The following is a 10,000-nucleotide window of genomic DNA, read 5'->3' on the forward strand; positions in this document are numbered from 1 at the left end:
AAACTTCCGGGTTGAAACCACGCCTAATATATTTGTACGCTGTATCCACTTTCTATAATATTTATGTTATCGTATCGAGTGTAAATATTTCCTGGTCCGCATTTCCCGCCGTGTTTATCAGCTCGCCAGACTCTCAAGGATTCGCCTCTTGCCTCTTGTGAAGCATCTTGTGTCGGCGCTTATTTATCCAGCGATTTAAGCCTTTCTATTGCTCCCTTATGTTTACGGACTCTGAAGTGCTAGAATATTAATATCGGGGAAGAGAATACTGCATTGCGAACGAATATACATGCGCACTGTTATATGCACACCTACCAGTACTAATGCACAGACCTGCACAGGTGCGTATCACTGAAATGTGTGCGTGTGTAGATAAATAGATAGATAAATAGATAGTGGTAGGTAGACAGATAGACAGACAAACAGAATGTTAGGTAGATACATACATATATGTGTGTACACACACACACATCCATATATATATATATATATATATATATATATATATATATATATATATATATATATATATATATATATATATATATTACTCAGTAGGACTAAACTTCCACCAGACGTATTCTGCATCTGCCGTGAACTACCAGTTGCACTGATAAACGCTTTCTGCAGAAACCACTTCCTGCTGCCAGCAGCTTCATCGTAACCCTGGCATGGGGAGCACATAGGGTACTATCCTTGAACATCAGGGTGCAATTTAACGTATATACACAAACATATATACATATATGTATACATGTCAGTGAGTGAGTGAGTGAGTGGGTGAGTGAGTCTACGTGTGTGTGTGTATCTATATATGTGTAAATATGTATGTGTGTATCTATATATGTGCAAATATATACATATATATATATATATATATATATATATATATATATATATACATACTTATATATATGTATATATACACATATACATATATCATTATGTGTGTGTGTGTGTGTGTGTGTGAGTATATTTGTGTGTGTGTGTGTGTGTGTGTGTGTGTGTGTGTGTGTATGTATAAATATAATATATATATATATATATATATATATATATATATATATATATATATATATATATATATATATATATATATATATAAGTGTGTGTGTGTGTGTACGTATGTATATATGCATGTATGTATATATGCATTTATGTATGTATATATGTATGTATGTATTTATATATACATGTATGTGTGCAGGTATGCATGAATGTGCGTATCAGGCGAGATTATATATTAATTTACTACGCGGTTGTACTTATTCTTGTTGCTATAGTTATTCGCTCCTCTTACACGCTTATTGCACAGATTGATGCCAGATGTTTGCCCTTTGCTGAGGTACACAAGCACCCTCTAGAACATGTCTGAAATGTGTATTTTCTTGTATACATTAGCTTCGCTTGGTGTAGTTCTGTGCTTGTGAATGCCTGCAGGATAAGCCTTACCGGGAGTAAAGATGGCTCAATGTCGGGTTATATTTGTACGGTTAAATATATCTCTCCTGAACATGGCTCTCCTACGTGAACATGCTCGATGTCGTTTTCTCGCTGCTTAAGTTACAGGTGAGATCATCCGCATGTTGGCATATTAACTATATATAACGACCATCCCACGCTTAAAAGAGTGATGGAAAAAAGAACGAGGTTTTTAAGGATAAAAACGAGGGGAGTAGAATGATAAGAAAAAAGATGGAGAAAAAGAACAAGGAGAAGAGAAAGAAAACGAAGAAAATGAAAAGAGCTTGGGGTGGGAGGCAATGACTGGGGAGCAAATGCATACAGAGAAGGTGGTTGCAGCGGGGGTGGGGGTGGGGAGGGGAGTGGTAAGCTCAACCTTGCCCTTATAGTTTGCAACACCGCTTTACATCGCACGTGCATCACAGGATTTGAATGCGTACGTCGTGTTGCATCTCCGCAATCGTCATTCCTACGAAATGAGTATGTTTCCGTTACAAGAATGCTGAATGCCATTTGCGCAAGAGTTGAGGAAGTGCTCGCTATGCCTGCAGTGAGATTCGTCGGAAATCAGTGGACTTCATTTGGAGGTTTAGCGACGTGATGCAAATCAGAACGATAAAGATAAATGTTAATAGCCTAACAACAACAATGGAGATAAGAATAGCAGCAGAGAAGGTGCTAATAAAGAAATAATAACGGCAGCAGCAACACTGCAACAGCAATAGGCCTTTTATCTCCAAACCACAAATAATATAAAAAAAATAATTGTAATAAAGATAATGATAATAATGATGATGATGATGATGATGATGGTGATGATAATGATAATAATAATAATAATAATAATGATAATAATAATAATAATAATAATAATAATAATAATAGTAATAATAATAATAAAATTATAATAATAATAACAATAACAATAATGATAATATTAGCAATAAAAATAATAATAATATAAAATAATAATGATAATAATAATCATCATCATCATCATCATAAAAATAATCATAATGATAATAATAATTACAATAACAATAACAAAAACAATAAAAGCAATAATAATAATAATAATAATAAAAACAACGATAATGATAATGATACTGATAGTGATAGTAATGATAACACTAATTGTGATGATGATGATAATGATGATGATGATAATGATAATGATGATGATGATGATGATGATGATGATGATGATGATGATGATGATGATGATGATGATGATGAAGATGAAGATGAAGATGAAGATGAAGATGAAGATGAAGATGAAGATGAAGAGGAATAGGAATAGGCAGAGGAAGATGAAGATGAAGAGGAAGACAGGTCTTTTTGCCCACACTTAGATGACAACATATCCTTCCTATTCACTAAAATAATCCACGAAACGCATAATTTTCCTACGACTTCACATAAACCAAGCGGAACATATAGAGGTTATCGTACATTTGGCAGACAGCACTTCCTGATGCCTCTCGGAATGTTTTCGCGACAGAAATAGATTCTTACATTTGTTGGATGAAAACCCTCGATAGAAAATGAATTGGTACCAGGCTATCTTCGTCGGTATGAAGATGAACATTTGAGGCAAGGATGATGGTGATTATTGCTACAACACTGATATGAATCGTGTAATTACATCAGGTACACGCGACTTAGAATGTAAATAATAATACAGCAGGTATAAAAAAAATGATGGGAATGACCATGGCAAAATTAATATGATGATCATCATGGCTAATACTACTGCTGTTAATGATAAATAAAAAAAATGATAATAACACTAGTGACAATAAATATTATAATAATGGTGATAACAATGATGATGATGAGATGATGATAATAATTTTAATAATGATAACAATGACGATGATGATGATAATAATAATGATAATAATAATAATAATAATAATAATAATAATAATAATAATAATAATAATAATAATAATAATAATAATAATAATAATAATAATGATAATAGTAAATACAATAGCAACAGAATTAACAACAGTATTAAGATTGAAGGTAGTAACATGATAATGATAACATGATAACAGTGATAATACCAAATGTACGAAAAATGAAAATAAAAATGATAATCATAATGATAATGATGACAGCAACTTTATAATGATAATCGCAATGATAATGATGATTATGAAATTCATAATAACAATAGCAAAATCAACAATGATATAAGAATTATGCTAACAATAGTAATAACAATAATAATGATAACAGAATAATAATAATAATAATAATAATAATAATAATAATAATATAATAATAATAATAATAATAACAACAACAACAAAAACAACAACAACAACAACGACAACAACAACAACAACAACAACAACAACAACAATAATAATAATAATAATAATAATAATAATAATAAAATAATAATAACAAAAAAAATAATAATAATAATAATAATAATAATAATAATAATAATAATAATAATATAATAATAGTAGTAGTAGTAGTAGTAATAATGATAATAATAAAAAATTAATAATAATAATAATAATAATAATAATAATAATAATAATAATAATAATAATAGTAATAGTAATGATAATAACAATAACAATGCTGATAGTAATAATAATAATAATAATAATAATGATAATAATAATAATAATAATAATAATAATAATAATAATATTAATAATAATAATAATAATAATAATAAAAATAATAATAATAATAATAATAATAATGATAATAATAATAATAATAATGATAATGATAATAATAGTAATGATAATAATAGTAATAATAATAATTATTATATATTATTAGTAATATTAATATTAATAAATAATAATAATAATAATTATTATTATTATCATTATTATTATTATTATTATTGTTATTATTATTATTATATATATATTATTATTATTATTAGAATCATAATTATAATAATAATAATAATAGTAATAATAATAATGATGATAATGATAATAATAATAATAATGATAATAATAATAATAATAATAATAATAATAATAATAATAATAATAATAATAATAATAATAATAATAATAATAATGATAATAATAGTAATAACAACAATAATAATAATAATGATAATAATAGTAATAACAACAATAATGATAATAATAATGATCACAGTAGTAGTAGTAGTAGTAGTAATACTACTACTACTAATAATAGTAATAAGAAGAACAATAATAATAATGATATTCTTATTCTTATTCTTATTATTCTTATTCTTATTCTTATTATTATTATCATTATTACTGTTATTACTATTATTATCATTGTTATCATTATTACTATTGACGTTACTATCAATAATATTTTTTATTATCATTATTATAATTATCTTTATTATTATTGTTACTATTATCAATTTTATTATTATTCTCTTTACCATCCCCATTGACATCACTGTTATTTGTTATTATTGTTGTTATCATCAATATTACTATCATTATAATCATTATCTTTATTATTATTGTTATTTTAATTAATAATAATAATATTGCTATTCTCCTTATCATCCTTGTTAACATCATTCTTATCATTGTCATTATTGTTATTATCATTATTGTCAACATTATTTACAAAATCATCATAATCGTTAACATAAGGAATTATTGTTATTTTTGTTTATGGCTTGAAAACAGATTACAAGTCCCTACAAGTTTCAAATCTTGTTCATCTTCAGGTCTCTAGTACCTTCGTTTTCTTGCTGTTCCTAATGATGCTTTCTTGCCGATGTTACCTATTCATTTTAAAAATTTCTTCGATATTGACCCCTGTGCATCACCAAAACATGCATGACATTCGACTTTTTCAAGCTTCATAACCTTGCATTTTCTCTTTTCATGTTTCCATCTCTTTTGTTCATACTTATACATCAGTGATTTTACATTCCCTTACAATTTCACTGCAGTGCCCGATCGCCGTGCTTTAATGGAGTGGTCACTGATTAATGAAATCCCCAAGTAAATCAATGTTGCCATTTCTTGAGCTGTCCATACAATTTCGACCGTGCATTTCTTGCAGCGCTATCATGCTTTCTCTCTTATTTTTGCTGGGTTAGCATCTTACATTCGTTCACAATGTTACTGACAGTCTCCCCGTTTACCCCATATAACCTACACAAAGGTGAATCTAAGTTGTTACTGGTGCTTCTATAAAGGCCTTCAGTTCACTGTTTCTGATGCATATCCAGGTCTTATTTATATCAGTTCCTTTGTTTACGTTAAATGTATTGTCTACGCATTGTTTTCTCCATCTACACTTGACTTCTTCCCTCCATTTGCTTTCATTTGTATTCTTCCAATCTTACTTGCTACTTTTAGTATCGGTTCATCGATTTTACCAGAGTATCAGTTCAAATAGATGATTCATCTTGCCTTTTCCCTCTTTTGATAAAATAACATACCCATGCTTTATTTGTATATCATGCAAATTCAAATATTCGTGGTGACAGATTTTCTCCACATGATTTGAAATTCGTTGTCCATTACTCCATGCTATTTCTATGAATCGATTGATGTTATAATAAACCAGAGTAATATTTTAAAAATTCAACTCGACGTGTGTGGCACCAAGGTCACGGGTCTACTGATAGTCTCTTTTCGCCTCTAATTATTTTTGTACATCCTTCTAAAGTTTGCTTTTTTCTCTTATTACATGTATATATAATTTGTCAGCTATTACTCCAGTCAAAAACCATGCACGTTCTGCCATTAACCGTATCCAGTTTACCAACCGTCGGGAGGGTCTGTTACTAACACTGTCACCATCAGTATTATCATCATCGACATCATCATTATTACGATTGTCTTTATCATTATTGTTAAGAGTATTATCAATATATGTATATATATATATATATATATATATATATATATATATATATATATATATATATATATATATATATATATATATATATATATATATATATATATATATATGATAATGATGATGATGATGATGATGTGTAAACATTAAGTGCTTAAAAATGAAAGGGGGGCTTTAAACCAATTTCGGTTCATTTAAGGCTTAGAAACCACAAAGTGAATATTAGATATTTGAGAATCTCTTATATGTTTATCTGCTCTCTTGTTGACTACCATGCATTGCATATAATTAACGTTTCTGTTCAGGATTAACGTTCTCTTTCAGGAAGAAGGGACTCTGGAAACAGTCCAAAGAGAGATGAATCAAATTTCTTCAACAGCACAACTATATTGTTTTGCAATACATTTCTAAGTGAGCCAAGTATTCTCTCACTGTATAATATGCACTGCAGAAGATGTATTGTAATACTAGCCACAGAATTCGCATTCTCAATGTTTAAGGGAAGTTAGTTGCACGCGCTTGACTTATCCTTACTGATTGTGATCATCATCCATTTTCCCTTCTTGATGCTTCCCTCTGTCGATGGCTACTTCCCTATCACCTTCAGCTGAATTTTATTTATTTTCCTTGAAATCGTACGTTAGATCTCTCTTTAAACGACTGTAAGAAATATCCATTTACAAATGGTTCCGTAAATTACAGAAGAGGGCGAGTTGCCTCAACTTGTCCTATAATTGGTGGGTATTAGTTCAAAAAACAAACAGCTCTTTAACCGGTTACTAGCAATTGTTAGAGAGCTCCACGTTATATTTTTGTTAGTGATACCGTTAAGTACTTCCGAACTGGTTTGACCTTCTGTAATTCACAATCTGCCCTATAGATCGTGAGACAGTTCAATCCTAGATTAATATATAAAGATAGAATAGATTCCCAAATGCTCTTCATACAAATTCATAGCCACAATGGATCATTGTTGCACAGTATTGTTGACAGCCTTGCAAAAAATACCTGTCGCCAAGGCTATAGTCCTCAATTTTCCCCTGACAGATAACAATGGCTCAGTTAATAAGTTATGCTTCTCGAATTACATCGGGATGCAGTTATTACTTGAAAATTACTACAAATGATGGATGCGCGGATGCGTTATGATAATCATGAACACCAATATCAATCATAACAATATAACAGAATGAACTAAATCAAATGATAATGATAGCAATGACCAAAACAACAACTGCTGCAACAATAATAATAACAATAATCATCAAGGTAATAGCAACGTCGAGATTGGTGGGAGCAAGATCGGCAGCTGCAAGGATTCAGCACATAGGGTGGTGCCCTTCTGCACGCACACTGTTACAGCCCAGTCATTGTTATGTTAATTATAGGATAGCTAAGTAAACAAAGAGTGATAGGGTACAGAGACGGAAAGAGAGGAGGAAAAGCACAAAAGGGACTGCGTGCGTGTGTGTGCGAGAGAGAGAGAGAGAGAGAGAGAGAGAGAGAGAGAGAGAGAGAGAGAGAGAGAGAGAGAGAGAGAGAGAGAGAGAGAGAGAGAGAGGGATAGATAGGTAGAGAGAGGTGGGGAGGAAGGGAGATAGATAGTGAGAGAGAGACAGGGAGAAGGGAGATAGATAGAGAGTGATGATAAGGGTAGTGAGGGTGGGGGAGATAGATAGAGAGTGATGACAAGGGCATTGAGGATGGGGGAGAAAGAAATAGGGAGAAGGAGAGAGGGGACAGAGACAGGGGGATATAAAATGGAACAGAGAGAGACAGAGGTTAACTCAGTCAACGCTCCTTTGTTTGACTGTAATGCCAGGTCATTAACCGATCTGTCTTTGTTATATAGGACTTCATTTCAATTTTTCATTGTTGATATAAATGCATAATATAACTTTATTGTATTTAGTGTGTATAGTGCCATAAAAAAACGAGATGAACTCGTCTCTAAATTCATTCATCTTCATCGAACGGGCCTTAAACACACAATTGAATTTTGTAATGACGCCTTCAGTAGCATTTCAATTAGGAATGCAAACATAATGTATCACCTGTTAATGCCCAGTTACACTATCAACGGGGAGCTCTGAAATCACACTGCAATTTTTCGTCGTCCTTATTGTTGTTCCTGTTATTGTTTGCAAGCTGACGGCGATGACAATCAAAATTGGTTTGATTTATTTAAGATATTCAGATTTCACTTCAATTTTCCCAACGCTAATCACTGCAACACAGCAAGCAGCAACAACGATATCTCAGACATGAGTCTTCGTTCTAGCAACATCTCAACATCATTCAGCTTCGATTTAATTCGTTGTGATTGGGTTGAAGCAATAAAACAGGTGTCGCGCATCAGCGATCCAGTTCCTTAACGATCTCAATGAAGTGATAAGTGCTTCCTTGTCAGACGCACTAAATAAATCATTATGTCCTTATTTGGTAACTAGTACAATGGCTATTTACTCTAGAAATAATCTCAAATGATGTGTGTGATGTGAGAGAGAGAGAGAGAGAGAGAGAGAGAGAGAGAGAGAGAGAGAGAGAGAGAGAGAGAGAGAGAGAGAGAGAGAGAGAGAGAGAGAGAGAGAGAGAGAGAGAGAGAGAAAGAGAATGAGAGAGAGAGAGAGAGAGAGAGAGAGAGAGAGAGAGAGAGAGAGAGAGAGAGAGAGAGAGAGAGAGAGAGAGAAAGAGAGTGTTTGTGCGCGTGGTTAATGTTAATGGATGTCCTTATCTGTTTTCAGTAACTATTGAGTGTCTGGAAAACAAGTAACGCCTTCGTTCCAGTCAATACCGGGTGTCAGAGGGAAAATCGTCAAAAAAGGTGCACAGCGAGGCGATGTTCATGACATACAAATAGCTCCTGGAGATCTAAGATTAAAATGATCAAGGTCAGAATGAGGGAGCCTGCAATCGCGCAACACCATGGATCAGTTTGCATTGCTAAAGAAAACGAACTTGGGTGCATGTTGATGCCGGGGAGCACCTGTCGAGGCCGCTCCCTGAGGAGGGGCGCTTTGGGGGGCGTGGTCGAGGCAACACTGTTGTGCTTCCAGTTGCATAGTTTGCATTTCTATTTCCGTAGATCAGTGAGCAAATATGGGAAAAGCCGTTTCGCGATGATCTCTGTCTTGCTCTTGCATCCTCACAAAGTCCGATACTACAGTGAATGCCGTTTTTCATGACAAATTGTAAACCATATATGTCCTCACTGAAGCTTACTTAAACAGGAGTACTGCCATGATTTTAGAGTGATGGCCGTCCGAGACGACGACGAAATTCTCCACGAAAGAAGAGTTTACAGATAGTCATCAGATAACCATCACATGCACCTCGTTCTGCAGTTCCATTAGATTCCATATTCACATAGATTTGTACATCTGGTTACAGCAATGCACTTCTGAATGTACGCGTAATGCACGTTTGTTTCTCCTCCCCTTGCCTTAGTAATTCATTTTAAACCATTGTTTGTCAACTAAAATCTAGCGGTGCATAGACGTGTGAACATGTGTTTGCATGTGTATGTGTGTGTGTGTGTGTGTGTGTGTGTGTGTGTGTGTGTGTGTGTGTGTGTGTGTGTGTGTGTGTGTGTGTGTGTGTGTGTGTGTGTGTGTGTGTGTGTGTGTGTGTGTGTGTGTGTGTGTGTGTGTGTGTGTGTATGCTCGTGGTACATTGCATG

The 10,000-nt window shown here is 32.5% G+C and overlaps 1 protein-coding gene across 14 annotated transcripts in view; it reads right to left on the minus strand.

Moving 5' to 3' along the window:
* The window catches only part of LOC119577152 (fibrous sheath CABYR-binding protein-like), a 104,344-nt gene that overhangs the window by 50,624 nt on the left and 43,720 nt on the right, over positions 1-10,000 (minus strand). The window lies entirely within an intron of this gene.

The sequence above is a fragment of the Penaeus monodon genome, chromosome 9, assembly GCF_015228065.2.
Source record: "Penaeus monodon isolate SGIC_2016 chromosome 9, NSTDA_Pmon_1, whole genome shotgun sequence".
NCBI lineage: Eukaryota > Metazoa > Arthropoda > Malacostraca > Decapoda > Penaeidae > Penaeus > Penaeus monodon.